Consider the following 16,283-nt stretch of genomic DNA (forward strand, 5'->3'; position numbering starts at 1 on the left):
AAACCCACATACTGCCCAGCTACACGTCACCATGCTCAGAAGCATAATAACAAATGCAAATATGTCAAAAACCCGTTTAATATTGTATTGCTTTAATATCTTCATATCATCTTTAAATATAAAAAAGTGATGGGTAACTGAATGGGGTGTGTTGGTTGCCTATGTATATGCATCTGACCCTCCGACTGCCATTGGATGAGAGCAGAAGGAGGGGTGTGTTCAGGCTCACAGTATAGCGCTTGTGTTATGAGAGCCTGCTGCCGTCCCTTTCCACAAACCTCAATAACAACAGTATCACAGGCTGATAGTGTGTGTGTGAAGGGGAGTGAGGAGTGCCTCCGCCGTCGCAGCTGGTTGCGGCTGCCTCCCAGTGCTGGATTTCCTTGAAGGTCTGCCTCGCCTCTGCAGTGCCCAGGAAAAACAAGGGGCCCCCAGAGACTGAGGTAAGTGATGTGAGATAATGCATTCCTTGTCTGTCAGCTCTGTTATTCAACTTTTGTTTACCTTTGGAATATGCAATACACCTCTATACCCCACTCATCCTCACTACTACCCTTATTATTTGCAGCGGTGTGATTTATTATTCCTGTTCTTCAGGTAATAGTACTTCAGTATCAAAGATTTCAATTGGTCGTTCAGAATGGCATCTCAATCCATTTTTCTTTAACAGATAATCTTGCTTGACAACACACGAGATCATTCATTGCATACCTGGCGCTTTCTTTTATCATCTATAGCTCATGATTTTTAACAGCGTTGGCAACATTTTTTAAGCATGATAGGCGCGTGAATGCATTCTCGTGCTACCACAGCTTTACCATCTGACGGCTATGCCGCGGTTCAGTTTACCTCCCTGCTGGGTCGTAGTAATGTCGACCAGCTGGATGTTACTTCATGTCAATCTGGCAGAGATGCGAGAAAGAGCGATGCGTTTGCTCGTACCGTACTGCAGCACTGCGCTTATGACGCTGGAGCTCTAGAGCTTGTCGCGTGTCTGTTTGTCGCGGGGATGTAGCTATGATGGCCGGCTCATTCTGATTCATTTAGAGGTGGTGAGGTCGGCTGGTCAAAATGCGCGAGTTCAGGCGAAGTCCAGCCAGCAAGATGCTCTTATCTGAGTTGGATGTTATGTCATGTTCTCTTTTTAATGCGTTTTGTTATAAACCACAGTGAGTGTGGCTTACACGGATTCCTGCTGGGTATTGTGAATTACTGTAGCACGTATTATAAAGTAGGCTATTTTGTGTCTGCGTCGTTTTATCTTAATAACTGAACTTCTGTCACGTTTTGAGCTTACATGCTGTTTGATGTTGTCAGGAATGCAGAGTTACAGTAAGCATGTGACCCAAGGGCCACCCAGGATTTCTGAACCCCCATACTGAAAAATTTAAGGTCTACCCATCATTCTGAGAATTGCCAAAATATACACAGTAGCCTATCGGCTTCATTACATTCATTTGTGTTTAAATTAATTAGAATGAACAAAACAATGAATTAATCATTTATTTGGAAAAAAGCCAGCTTTTGAATTTGAATTAATTTAGCTAATCTGCCCTACAAAGGCAAAAGGCAGATTAGCTAAATTATTTAATTTATCAATAAATTATTCATTGATATTTCTGAGACATTTAAGACCTCCTTTATTATTGCATTAGTATCTTGAGTCAATTTTATGTTTTTTCGAGAAAATAAAAATAAAGAAGAAATTAACTGACATCTGAAACTTACTGTAAGTCTAAACTTTAAAGTAATTTTTCTCAGTTTCACACTCTAGCGAGTTAAGGTCTTTTGCCTTTGTAGGGCAGTAATGTAATCTTTAATGCATTTTAATATAATTTTTTCATTTTGCAATTGCTATATCTGTGCATGTTCTTTTTTTATGTCCATTAATTCTGCAAACACGCTTGTCCTCTGCATGGTCCCATGGGACTTCAGCCTTATGCATATGCTTATGCATATGTTGTTTTTTCTTAGACAATTACAGTCAATTTCAAAAAAAAAATCTGAACATTGTATTATTAGAGCGATATCTATCTACTAAAGAGATAAACAGACTCCTATGAAGAGTCATGTGAGCCTTGTTGCATCACTGAATGCAATACTATTGCCTGGAAATCTGCAACAGACCCTTAGTGGAAATAGTGACTATAGGGACTTTTAGGGTACTTTGAATCTAGCCGATCTGATATTGGTCTCATCCCTATTGATATTACGGCAAAATAGTATAATTGTGTGGTTATGTTTCATGTTGTCTTGGTTGTGGTGGGCATGAGAGAGCTCGTTGTAGAGGTTATGGAATTTGGCATAGCGAGGTCTCTTGAGGGTGCACATGTGAGGCTCTGTGGGGGCGATTCCTTGTCCATTGTTTTCTGCTGAACGACATTTCTCACAGAACGGAGATGGAAACAATGGCTGATATAATTTCATGCAGCCCCTGCCCTTTAGGTTTTTTCCTTGTATGAAGGTGGGCTAAAAAACTTTGAAAGGGACCGTGTGAGCGCAAGATTTCTTTGAAAGCGTGACTTCAAAAAAAAACTTCCTGAAAAGCGAGTTTGTTGTTGGATATTGCCTGTTGTTGTTGGATAGCACACATCTCCTTTATAAACAAATGAAACTTACATTTATCAGAACCATATACTTATATTATTAATACAATCAGTTTGTTAGTAACACATGGTAAACTGTAAAAGTTAAAATAATTTCTCTATATATGAAGATGCAAAAAACATGTAAAAGTTCACTTTAATTGCAATAAAAAGATTATTAATCAGTAATTAAAATTCCTTAATTCACAGATGTCACTTTAATCATGTCATTGGTATTTAATAGGGATGCTCCGATCAATGCCGATCTCCACTAAAAATACATGGCCGATCACTATTCTGAATCGGACAGCCGATCTTATTCACAGCTATTTCATGTACTACGGCTTTTGATCAGTAAGTCCTTATCGATCTAAAATCACTGTTAGTTTTAAACCGTTTATAACATACATTTGAAAAAGCAACACTCGTCAAACATAATTATTAAACATATTCTTTATTATCATGAAAATACCTGAAAAGGTTTGAAGAACAGCAATATAAATATATCCTTAAGCCATTTCCTGGAGCTGCGTGTCATCATAGCTGCGTGTGTATTGTTCTTCGTCTACAGCGCATTCTGAGTTTCTGCACGAGATGCAGAATGTAGCGGTATTTCGCCGTAATTCATTGAGAAGCATAGCAAGCATAATCGGCCAACAAAGTTGACTTTGTCTTTCGAGGCAATTGCACCACCCAATTTGTGTCATTCGCATCGCCCCAGGCAAGTTCGCGTCAATTCGCATCCTTGCATTGACTTTGTATGTAATCTTCTCGTGCAAATAGCACGTGTTTTCATGGCAATCGCACCACCCAATTCACATCATTCGCATCGCCCCGTGCGAAGTTTGACTTTGTACAGTATGTAATCTACAATTGTTTAATTTGCGTTTGGTGTGAACCATAATGCTGCGTACACACCAAACGCAAAGCATCACGTTCTTCGCTCTAGATTACTTGCGTGTTTTAACTTTTTGTCGTGCAAATTTTTCTGCTTCAGTTGAACATTTATAACTTGCGCAAAGACACGTTTGAGGCGAATAGTATGTGTTTTCATGGTAATCGTGCCACCTAATTTGTGTCATTTGCATCGGCCCGTGCGAGTTCGTGTTTATTCGCATCCTTGCATTGACTTTGTATGTAATCTACTTGTGCAAATTGTTGAATTTCGCGTTTGGTGTGTACCATAATCCTGCGTACACACCAAACGCGAAGCATCAAGTTCTTCACTCTAGATTACTTGCGTGATTTAACTTTTTGTTGTGCAAATTTTTCTGCTTGAGTTAAACATTTATAACTTGCGCAAAGACACGTTTGAGGCAAATAGTATGTGTTTTCATGGCAATCGTGCCACCTAATTTGTGTCATTTGCATCGGCCCGTGCGAGTTCGTGTCTATTCGCATCCTTGCATTGACTTTGTATGTAATCTACTCGTGCAAATAGCATGTGTTTTCATGGCAATCGCACCACCCAATTCACATCATACGCATCGCCCCGTGCGAAGTTTGCATCTATTTGTGTGTTTGCATTGACTTTGTATGTAATCTATTCGCGCAAATTGTTGAATTCACTTTTGCTGTGTACCATAATACTGCGTACACACCAAATGCGAAGCATTGCGTTCCTTGCTCTAGATTATTCACGGGATTTAACTTTGTGTCATGCTAATTTTTTGCTTCAGTTGAATATTTATAACTTGCACAAAGACACGTTTGAGGCGAATAGCACGTGTTTTCATGGCAATCACACCACCCAATTTTTGTCATTTGCATCGCCTTGTGCGAGTTTGTGTCTATTCGTTTCTTTGCATTGACTTTGTATGTCATCTACTCGTGCAAATTATTGAATTTGCGTTTGGTGTGTACCATAATACTGCGTACACACCAAATGCGAAGCATCGCGTTCCTCGCTCAAGATTACTTGCGGGATTTCACTTTGTGTCATGCAAATTTTAATATTTGAATATTTATAACTTGCGCAAAGACACATTTGAGACGTATAGTATGTAGTTTCATGACAATCGTGCTACCAAGTTTGCGTCATTTGCGTCGCCTTGTGTGAGTTTGCGTCTCTTTGGGTCTTTGCATTGACTTTGTATGTAATCTACTCGTGCAAATTATTTAATTCGCGTTTGGTGTGTACCATAATACTGCGTACACACCAAATGCGAAGCATCGCGTTCCTCGCTCAAGATTACTTGCGGGATTTAACTTTTTGTCATGCAAATTTTTATATTTGAATATTTATAACTTGCGCAAAGACACATTTGAGTCGTATAGTACGTGTTTTCATGGCAATCGTGCCGCCTAATTTGTGTCATTCGCTTGCCCCATGCGAACTCGCATCTATTTGCGTCTTTGCATTGATTTTGTATGTAATCTACTCGCGCAAATCGTTAAATTTGCGTTTGTTGTGTACCATAATCCTGCAGATACACTATACGTGAAGCATTGCGTTCCTCGCTCTAGATTACGGGCGGGATTTTACTTTGTGTCATGCTAATTTTTCGCTTAAGTTGAATATTTATAACTTGCGCAAAGACACGTTTGAGGCGAATAGCACGTGTTTTCATGGCAATTGTTCCACCTACTTTGCGTCATTCGCATCGCCCCGTGCGAGTTCTTGTCTATTGGCGTCTTAGCATTGACTTTGTATGAAATCTACTCGTGCAAATCGTTGCATTTCCGTTTGGTGTGTACGCCCCATAATAGTTGTCATCTTATTTTGTCCAATGGTCTATCTGTGAAGGCAGAAGTAATGGGGCATTTTGAGCAAAGGAATCTAGATAAACCTTGCTTCATATCGGTAAATCAACTATATCACTTTTTCGAGCATGTGTGCCCCTACGTGTCTTGTAAATGTTTACATAAAAGTTCAAAGACAAATGCTTGTCTTAAAGTATGTGTTTGTGGTTGAATTCTTAAGCACATGTCTAATTCAAGTGTGCTTGCAGTTTAATGTAAGCAGTTAGATGTGCCTAATTCACATTGTTTGCTGAATCAAAAAAGCCTGGTGTTATTCCCATTTTTGTTTAGCCTTAGAAAGATTGGAACAGAGGTCTACACAGATGCTGAATGGAGGAGTAAAATCCTACTTGTGTCCTAACATTTTTCATCTGGGTTTGCATGTTTTGGACTGAACTTTATGTTTTATGTTGTTATGAACTGTATGTTTTATGTGTGTTTTCGTTTAAAGAAATACTTGCACAGTGTCAAACCATAGTCAACCTACATATTTAATTTAAAACATAGGAATTTATGTAAGTAATTACTCTTATAAGAAAGATGCAATCTGTGTGCCTTTCTACACTTCAACAATTGTTTAATGTTATTCCTTCATATAATACACCTTTATTCATCATGTTCACCTCTGTATCCTGGGTTGAATATACAGGTCCTTATAGATATGATCTGTCACGTACTGTGAAATCTTGAAAGGAGATGGGGTTGTCTATTGCATTCCTTGAATTCTCAAATATGCAATGACATCAGCAGTCTCCAGGAGAGGGCCGATGCGACAGTCTACAGCAGTGCATTCAGACACAGAGAAAGAAAGAATAAGGAGAACATTTGCAAAAGCTGATATTTTAGTATGCACATTTTAATGTTGGTTGTCGACACAGTCCTATTAAAGCTGTGGTGTTCTCAGTTGATACAAATAAATCATCTAGACTGTTGTGGGTGTAGTGGTGTCAGAGATGTAGGTCATATGTAGGGATCTCCTAAGTACTTCTTTGTTTATAATGTAATGTATGACACTGGGCTTTTCTATATTTTCCTTTGTCCTGCCTTGTTATAAGAATAGTGTAATATGCCAAGTGTTCTGGAAGCAAGGCAGACATGCTGGAAATGCTTTGTTACAGATGTTATGAGACTTATGTTGTCACATTTACTTTTGTTTACAACTCTCTTGTCTGTCATTTTGCCATTTGCCAAAGAGATTTGTCAGTAAAATTGTGTCATTCATCAATATAAACGATAAACATTAACAAAGTTGGTATTCACCATTCAAAGTCAAGTGATAGAATAAAATCCCATAACGGAATAATTCACCCCAAAAATTCAAATTCTGTCATTGTTCATGTATGCTAAAACACCTATTTTTTTTCCGGGCACAACACAAAAAAGTTTTTTTATAGTAGAATGACCAACTTGCTGTTTTCCATAAAATGAAATGGTGACCACAGCCAGATTGGTGGCCAAGGCAAAGATTCATTGAATAATTAAGAAGCTCAAATGCAAAAGCCGCTAAACGCCACTTCCGTCTAAAATGAGATAATGATATGAACTTACACTAATGCTATACATTTATCAAATACCGTATTTTTCGGTCTATAAGTTGCATTTTTTTTCCATAACTTGGCTGGTGCTGCGTCTTACAGTCAGGTGCGCCTTGTAAGTCAGTATGAATTCATTTTGACATTTATGAGGCAAGAAACAACATTTCCGTCTACAGCCGCGAGAGTCCGCCATATGCTTCTTCTGTATTTATGTAATTCAATGGGTTCAGTTATGTGGAATGACGAGTATGCGAACTTCACGCTAGTTGGCTTGTTCGGTTAATTAAGCCTATTCAACCTTCCAGGTAAATTCTGTATGCTATGGTTTATCGTTTAAATAACTGATAATATTACTTATATTATATTAGGCTTTTTCCTGCTGTTCTGTCTGCTATTGTTTAGTTGAATAACTTGCCTTTCCAGATTAAATGTCTGTTCTTTCTTCGGCTTGGATTTTGTGAAATAATTTTTTTAATAAACGCGATGTATAGTCCACTGTGACTTATATATGTTATTTCGTCTTAATGACGCAATTTTGAATGATGCGGTTTATACTCCGGTGCGTCTTATAGTCCGGAAAGTACGGTACTCTCACCTAAACTCCACACTCTAAAAAATGCTACTGGTTAATTTAACCCAACGTTGGGTAAATATTAGACAGATGGGTTAAATTTGGCCCAATAGGTTGTTGTTACACAACCATGGGTTATAATAACCAAACAGCTGGGTTGAAACAACCCAGCATTGAGTAATTTTTAACCCATCAATGTGTTCTGTCCAATGTTTACCCAATGCTGGGTTGAAAACAATCCTTTTTGCACTTAACCCCTGAAATGCCGATTTAATCAAGAGCCTGATAAAAAATGATTATTTGCTAGAAAACATTTCAGACACAGACAAAAAAGAGTTTTGCATCTAAGCTCTTCAATTCTTTACATTTTAGTCAGTTACTTAAAAAAGACCTATCAAATGGCTTCGCAACACTTATATTATGGTATGAGTCAAAAGAGGACTGCTTTCATAATTCCTTATTGCGCTTACATTTAAGCATTTGGCGGACACTTTTGTCCAAAGCATCTTACAGTGCATTAAAATTTATCTGAATCTGATCATTATGTGTGTTCCCTGGATTGGAACCTATTACCTTTTGCACTGCTAATGTAATGCTCTACTACTGGGGTATACATGAGCACTTATTGCTTTTTGGTTCTTTTTGGAGATTTACAGATCCACTTGTATGAAGAACAGCTAAACTGCTAAAGTATTACAGAATTGTCATTTTGGGTGAACTGTTTCTTTAATGTCATTAAATAAATAATAATAATGTAAAGTTTATTTCTATAGCACTGCACGTTGCAAAGCAGCCTTACAGACAATACATTTTTTAGCACAATAACATTAGTGATAGGAAGAAAAAAGCATAAAGGTTATAACAAAGCAGGAACATGGTGTAAAAACAAGAAAATTATAGCAATACATAAAAAATTCTGATCATATCATAGGATGTGTTTTATACATAACAAATTGTATAAGCATTAAGGAATACAATTTAGTTCAAAAAGTAGTTGAAAACTGGCAAAAACTAACTGTCTGATTAATGCGACATTAAAGTTGCTTTTGGCTAAACTGAAATACATTTACTATGCCTGATATAATCCATGGCATAAAAAAGGCTTTTTTACTGATTCCATTTATACCTGTGCCCTACAGGGCCAAATGAAAAATACATACTTGACGGTTTAGTAAATAGGATATAATCAGCTTTGAAGATGGTCAAAATACCTTAAAGGTGGCCCACATTGCTTCTTATTTTCACAAATTTACCATATCAGACTTAGCCTTTCTCGATTTTCACAGCCCTTTGATTATCCTCACACCCTAAAGTAATTTTAAATACAAACATAAAATGGATGTTTAATATTACATAATCTATAGCTTTTAGAGAAAATAAATCTGAATCAGTAAAATACAATCTTGAGTGTTCAGGGGCAGAGCAGGAAGAAGCTTGTTGTTGGATGACATGATTTTATATATCATATCACATGCATCATGTTATTCTAGCTATTTATAGGGAGACATTACTCATATTGACATGAGCTTGTGGGTTGCTGTAGTCTGATATTTTGCACTGCATTGATGGTTCAGAGATAATGAGAGTTAAATGCACAAAAGCAGAAAGATTGAGTGAGCGGTCTGATCACATTTGATTAATGCAGAAGACATCTGCACTGAAACTGATTAGACACTAATCCTACTGTAAGTACACATTTACAACTGTCTAGATGGAGCAAACACGTTCACAGCATTTTTGGTATCACATCTTTCATTCTTCAACTTACAAAGACATTAGAATGACTGTGTTTAATTTCACTGGAATAATCTGATATTAATCAGAATTAAGTCATATTCTGATTATGTAGGCATCAGGTATTTCTTCAGACCATGCCGATTAGACACTAATCCTACTGTAAGTACACATTTACAACTATCTAGATGGAGCAAACACTTTCACAGCATATTTGGTATCACATCTTTCATTCTTCAATTTACAAAGTCATTAGAATGACTGTGTTTAATTTCACTGGAATAATCTGATATTAATCAGAATTAAGTCATATTCTGATTATGTAGGAATCAGGTATTTCTTCAGACTATGCCAATTTATTTTAACACAATAAAAGTGAATTATGTGTCAATTAAGTGCTTAACCGGAATATAGACCTTAATCTGAATGTGCATGTAAATACGATTAATACATTGTTTTTTTAAAACAACAAGGGATTGTTAAAAATGCCATCTGGGTGAGTTCAGCACTGTGCAGTTTTCCCCTTAATTTCAAGATTTCTGTGTCTCAGTGTTGTAGATTTCCAGGGGATTATCAGTTTAACTCCAACCATGATATATGTTTCCACTTGAGGTAGAAACTAGCGTTCAGTGTCCACAGAGCAGGAAGTTGCATTTTTATCTTGTTATTACTGGTCAGAAATCTTAGGAGGAGAGCAGGAAAGTCTACATTACAAGATACCGTTGATACTAAAAGGAGGAAGAAGTTTTTATGCTACTCGTTAATTCAGCCACATCCTCGCTACAACTTGTGCCCTTTCTCACGATCCAACAGTAAGATCCCAGCAGACAAATTTTCAAGCTGTTATTTAGGACAAGAAATCTGGTTTTCATTTTGTAGCCCTGCACAGAAACGTGCGGTTAATATTCACCTGAGAGAAAGTACAGTATGCTACCACCTGTTTGTGCGTTTTTTTCTTCTGTCCCATCATTCAGTTGCCCTAGTTAGATAACAAATCTTTCCTCTCTGAAATAAAGCCCTCATCCAACCTTTGCTATCTTTAAACAGCAGCTTGGACCGATTTGAGATCCGAAATGGATCAAAGCACAAAGGGAAGGAACGGTAAAAATACAGATAGTGACATCAGTGGATGACTTTAGTTACTTCAGAGAGGAGCTTTGATAAAAATAAGATGGCATCGCTGGGTTTAGGAGACAGAAAGAGAGAGTGATAAAGAGAAAGATGGTGGTAATGTGCTGCATTGCCTCTAGCTCTACTTTGGCCTTTTGAAAAGGTATCACAGACTTCATGAAAGATTCTCACAGTACCACATGCTTCTTGTTGAAGTGACCGCTATTTGAACTCCAGCCCACAAACAAGGGATGTGTTTATGTGTGAGAAAGAAATATATTAAATATGTTCCCAACCACTACGCTATGGGCTAATGTTGAATTAATTAGTTGATTGTTACAGTTCCCCATGGGATTGTGGGTGTATATTCATAAGAGAAAGAGAGTGTGTGTGTATAGCGATACTTGGACAAATCTGACCCCAGTCGTTCCCATGAATGTTTTAAAGAAATTTGGGAAAATGTAAATGTTTTCTATTGGTTTGTGGTTTAGGGTTTGTCTAGTAATTATAATTCTTTGTATATACAATATGGTGTGTCCCTGTTGAGATTTTTGTTGCGTTTTGTTTGTTTTCAATGTGAATGTTGAAGTCACCAAGTGGTACCAGGGCAGTACCATCCTCTGGGAAGGAGCATATCAGCACATCCACAACATTCAGGCAGTTAACAAACTGACCTGGAGGGTGATTAAAGCAACAGTAGTTTCCATGTAAAAATAACTTACAGCTCCCCCATGTGGTTGAAAAGCACAACAGTGCCTGATATCAGACACTCTTCTGCAGGCAGGGGGAGGGGCAGGGCTGTGTTTCCTACCCTCCACCGCCACTTTCAGAGTGTGCTTGTAGCAGCTAGGAGGCTGCTCAGGTTGCAGCAACAGTACAATTTGTCCAGTTAAAAGTTGTTCTATCACTGAAATCATTTTAGAGACATTATTTAAAGGTAAAAAAACTACATAGTGTTGCTACAAAGTGGATTTTAACATGGTGGGTGATAGTAACAGCATGTGATTCATAATGCTGCGTTCAGACCAGCCACGGTAGAGGCGTCAAGTGCGAGTAATTTCAATGTTATGGCGCGCCTGGAGGTCTCGCGGCGCGAATGAGCCATTCAGCGCGGCACGGTAGACGCGATTCCACGTCATTTACGTGTCTAGTTTGCACGAATGGCAGATATTGAGCGTTGCTGCGGGAAACGCGCGAGTTGAAAAATGTGAACTTTGTCGGAAAAACGCGCCACGTTAACCAATCAGGAGCTTGCTCTAGTAGAAGCCCCTCCCATGATGCGAATTTCCGCGTGAATGTCTCGATTACTAGAATTTCACGCACGGCTTTCACGCATGAATGAAGCGCGTAAACTCAAAATGTTCAAGCGGCAAACTAGACGTGGTAGACGCGAATTTGACGCCTCAAATGCGGCTGGTGTGAACCCACAGTAATGCTATGTACACACCAAATGTGGAACATCGCGTTACTCGCTCTAGATTACTCGCGGGATTTAACTTTGTGTCATGCAAATTTTTCGCTCGAGTTGAATATTTTCAACGTGGGCGAAGACGTGTATGAGGTTTTCATGGTAAACACACCGCCCATATTGCGTCATTCGCATTGCCCCATGCGAGGACACGTCTGATCACGTTTTTGTATTGACTTTGTATGTAATTGTCAGGAACAGCGGACAAATAAACCCAAAAGCAAGCGATGTCGGGGGGTAAACAGCAAAATAGTGATGAGCGAGTCACTCGAAACTCGGATCATTTAACCCGATCCCTAAAATGACTCGAGAACCATGAGTCCTAGTGACCATTAACCCGAGTCAGTTGAGTCCTCTCAGATTTTGCATTAAAAATGAGAAATTGTATCAAACACAAAGCTCTTCGAATGTTTACAACAGAATTACAACAAATAACTCTACATAACCTGCCATAGGTTTATAACTTGCAACAACGAGTCAATTTACATCACCAAATGTCGACTGGGGGTACCGAGTGAGCCAAAAGCTGCTATTCCGGATCGTAATTGCCTGCAGCTCCGAGTCCGAGTACAAAGGGATGGGTGCACGCGACAATGACTTGGTTGGCAGCTCGGGGATTCACACAGATAGTGACTCAACTCATAGAGCTTGAATCCTGGACTAGGAGAAACGAGCCTTGCTCGTGTTATTAACCCACTGACTCATGTAGGCTAATCTGTTGCAATATTTGACTGGCACAATGTTTTGGGTAGAAGCTGCAAATGTTTAAAAATTTTAAATCCGAGGACTGCTGCAGCAGTGCTGCTGCAAAGATCCGTCACAGACGGACGTACACGGCTCCTCTTGTTGACTGAGTCACTCAGAGTGACGCGAGTGGTTCACTCACAGGACCCGTGCAGGAGCGGGCGGCTCTGTCTGGGACTCACTCACAAGATCATGTTCTTGCGTGGATGAGTGACTGTGTGGCTGCATTAACCGAAGCCTATCGTGGATCTTTTAAGTCATTCTAAAACAGGACACGTTCCTCTCACGTCCAAGTCAACAAAGCCTGACATCTTCTAAACGTGGTGTTGATATATTTGTCATTATGAAATGAAACTAAACACACCAAACTTTTTACAATTATGTTATTGATAATGTTACCACGGACATGCATGTTTTTTACGAGTTCCTCAGCGCTTTTTTGCGAGCAGAGGAGTCGTAGACTCGTAGCTGCATGCGTGATCTGAGTTGCTTGGTTGGCATTAGTATGACTTAGCGATTGGAATTTGACTCGAGTGACTCGCACAACCCGGATCATATTAGTGAGTGACTCAGAATAACCCGAATCCTTAAAAAGATCCGGGTTGACCATCACTACAGCAAACACTTTAATAATTAACAAAACAAAAGCCCACGAGGGGGCAAACAACAGTAAACAGGTTATATAAATACACTGGACAGACTTAACACACAACTAGACTTGACCTTAGACTTTGACACTAGACTTGAACAGCAAATACAAAACGAACGAGCACAGGACAAGAAACACAAGGGTTTTAAATAAGGGAGTAAATCAAGAGGGGAACAGGTGATAGGGATCAAACAATCAAACCAATAAGAATGACAAGGGAGCGGGGTAAAAGAGACGAGACAAGGAAAACACGTGGCCTGATATCAACACACCATGGCCACGTGTTCCCACACAGAACATGGTACTGTCAGAATCCTGTCAAATAGAACTAGACATTAAAACAAGACAAGATTCTGACAGAATCCTGACAGTAATCTACTCATTGAACTCGCCAATCATTGAACTCGCGTCTAGTGTAAACCCACGGTAGAGGTGCTTTCGCACTGGCCAATGTAAATGTATTTAATGTTATATTTTGTTGTATTTAAAGTTACAATTAAAGCCACTTTTCCATCTTCGTGCCAAACCGTTCTCATTGTGTAGCCGTTCTGTACCACTCCGGTACGATTATGATTTTATTTTCTAATAAAAACATCATTTGGAATGTAAAATAAACACATCAGTCGTTGCCTTGGTATATCACAAGAGTTTACACACGGTATGCAATGTAAATACCGAGCGTGTTATGGAGGATGATCTTTTTTGTGTTTACTTCGCTTACACGCTTTACAATCTACAAAGAAAAACTTGTAGCCATGCAACAGACAAGTGACCAATCCTGAGCAGCGATGTTACTACACACATTCTACTAGCATTGGCTGCATCCAAAAGCTCTAAAATGTTGCCTTCGGAGGCAGCACTCCAAGGAAAAAAAGGCATCAAGGCACGTCCAAATCCAATGTTTGCTTTACTTCCTTTACCCTAAGATACCTTCATCAGGTCAGGTCAAGGCAGCATGGATGTACCCAGGTGAAAAAGAAGTACACTTCTATTTTCGAGCACTAATTTGTACTTGTCTGTGCTATTTTGAGACGCCATAAATAACTAAAATGTGTTAAAAATGTATTTAAAAATGTATTTAGGTAACACTAGTAGTAAACTTGAACCTGTATTTGTATGAACGTTGGGTTCAAGTGTAATACAAGTGTTAACTAAATACATTTTTTAATACAGACATAGTATGTTAAAAGCGCATTTTAGTTCATATTCATGGTATTCACAAATAAGTACACTCTTAAAGGGACAATGAGTAGGATTTTCCCCCATCTAGTGGTGAAATTGTGTTTTGCATTCAAACGAATAGTGCTCTCTAGCGCCTCGCTTTTCCAAATGCGTGTTGCAACTACGGTAGCCGTTATGTAATCACTGATCTCCTTGTCCTTTTTAGCTGGTTCACTGGACGAAAACGCGTTGTGGAAACGCGTTGATAGGCTAGTGCTTTTTGTCCCTCTCTGCTATTATAGTTTATCAATACGGCGGAACGACATGGAAGCCTCCTTGGACTTACTCATTCAATGTAAGTGAAGAGAAGAAATTCTAAGCTTACAAGCAAAAGTTAGATCATTGACTCCGAAGTCATGTGGCAGCGAGGCAACACGTCAGCTGCCTAAGCTTTCGAACGCAATCTTTGTTAGACAACCATGCTGAGAATTCTGGGCCGAGAATGGTGCCAAACCAGGCTCAAGTGGAAACAACTGTAATCGTTCCTTAACGGTTTTGCACAATGGTGAAAAAGTGCTACATGTCATCAACTGTGTACAAATTATATAACTGCATTCTTGTTATTCAAAATAAAATCATATTTTCTTTATAGATGCTTTGATTTAAATAAACCTCACACTCATGTTAGCGATAAATCACGAGTTGTTAAGAAACAGTATCCCCCTAATACATAATACAGTACAACTATGTTAAAAACAGGATTTATTGTGTTATGAATTGCCCAGCAGGTCAACAAGCTTGGATGGGCACTTCCTTAAATACCTAAAATAAATAACTGAATAGGCTACCTCCTTAAAGTTCAGAAAAGCGTATAGATAGCGGCTACAGTTGAGAAACTCTATGATATGCTCTATTTAAGGCAGCATGTAACTGTTAAATTAGAAACAGATGGCTTCCCATGAATTGAACCTGCTGGTTAAGTGTCAATTAGAAAATTTCTGACAGTCATGTAAAAATTGTTGCTGTCCTAATAATAATACCTTACATTTACATAGCACTTTTCTCAGTACTCAAAGCGCTTTACATATGAACGGGGGAAACTCCTCAACCACCACCAATGTGCAGCATCCACCTGGATGATGCGACGGCAGCCATATTGCGCCAGACCGCTCACCACACACCAGCTTATTGGAGAGGAGAGGAGACCAAGTGATATAGCCAATTAGTATGAGAGATGATTAGTAGGCCAATGGGCAAGTTTGGCCAGGATGCCGGGGCACACCCCTACTCTTTTCGAAGGACATCCTGGGATTTTTAATGACCACAGAGAGTCAGGACCTCGGTTTAACGTCTCATCCGAAGGACGGTGCTTTTTTGACAGTATAGTGTCCCCATCACTATACTGGGGTGTTAGGACCCACACAGACCACAGGGTGAGCACCCCCTGCTGGTCTCACTAACACCACTACCAGCAGCAACCTGGTTTTCCCAGGTGGTCTCCCATCCAAGTACTGACCAGGCTCAGCCCTGCTTAGCTTCAGTGGGCAAGCTGTCTTGGGCTACAGGGTGATATGGCTGCTGGATAATGGCATGATAAGAATAGCAACTATGAACATTTTATTTCCATAAATGATCATACCCACAGTCTTCCTTATAACAATGTTCTAAAATGTTGTTTAGGGCATATTTATGTATATCTTGTCATAGTTTTGAATTTGATCTTCGTCATTGTTTTGTGCATATTCCTGTGCATATTATCAAGGTCAATTGGAGACTAATAAAATAATTTATTCATTTTATGTTAACCAAGGCCTGCATGTCCTACATTTGCAGGAATTCGTTGTGAATGCTTCTACAATTTTTAAAGAGTTCAGTTTTGGCTTACCTGGGCCTGTCTTCAGTGGGTTTATTTTGTCCTTCAGAGATATAATGATCTGAATGTTTTCACCATCAGCGGAAATGGAATAGGAGTCTTGCCCGCAGC

General features: G+C 39.0%; 1 protein-coding gene and 1 pseudogene across 3 annotated transcripts in view; one reads left to right on the forward strand and one right to left on the reverse strand.

The window, feature by feature from the left end:
• The first annotated feature begins 228 nt into the window (after window positions 1–228).
• kank4 (KN motif and ankyrin repeat domains 4) overlaps window positions 229–16,283 on the forward strand; it is a 70,525-nt gene continuing 54,470 nt past the window's right edge. For 2 of the 3 annotated variants that reach the window (XM_055212873.2, XM_055212875.2), the window contains exon 1: window positions 230–443. The gene's annotated coding sequence lies outside the window, so the exon portion shown is untranslated. Of the gene's footprint in view, window positions 444–16,283 lie in introns of all 3 variants that reach the window. The other variant, XM_055212877.2, reaches the window with a different exon arrangement.
• Window positions 15,766–15,882, reverse strand: LOC141365968 (5S ribosomal RNA; annotated as a pseudogene).

The sequence above is a fragment of the Misgurnus anguillicaudatus genome, chromosome 8, assembly GCF_027580225.2.
Source record: "Misgurnus anguillicaudatus chromosome 8, ASM2758022v2, whole genome shotgun sequence".
Taxonomy (NCBI): domain Eukaryota; kingdom Metazoa; phylum Chordata; class Actinopteri; order Cypriniformes; family Cobitidae; genus Misgurnus; species Misgurnus anguillicaudatus.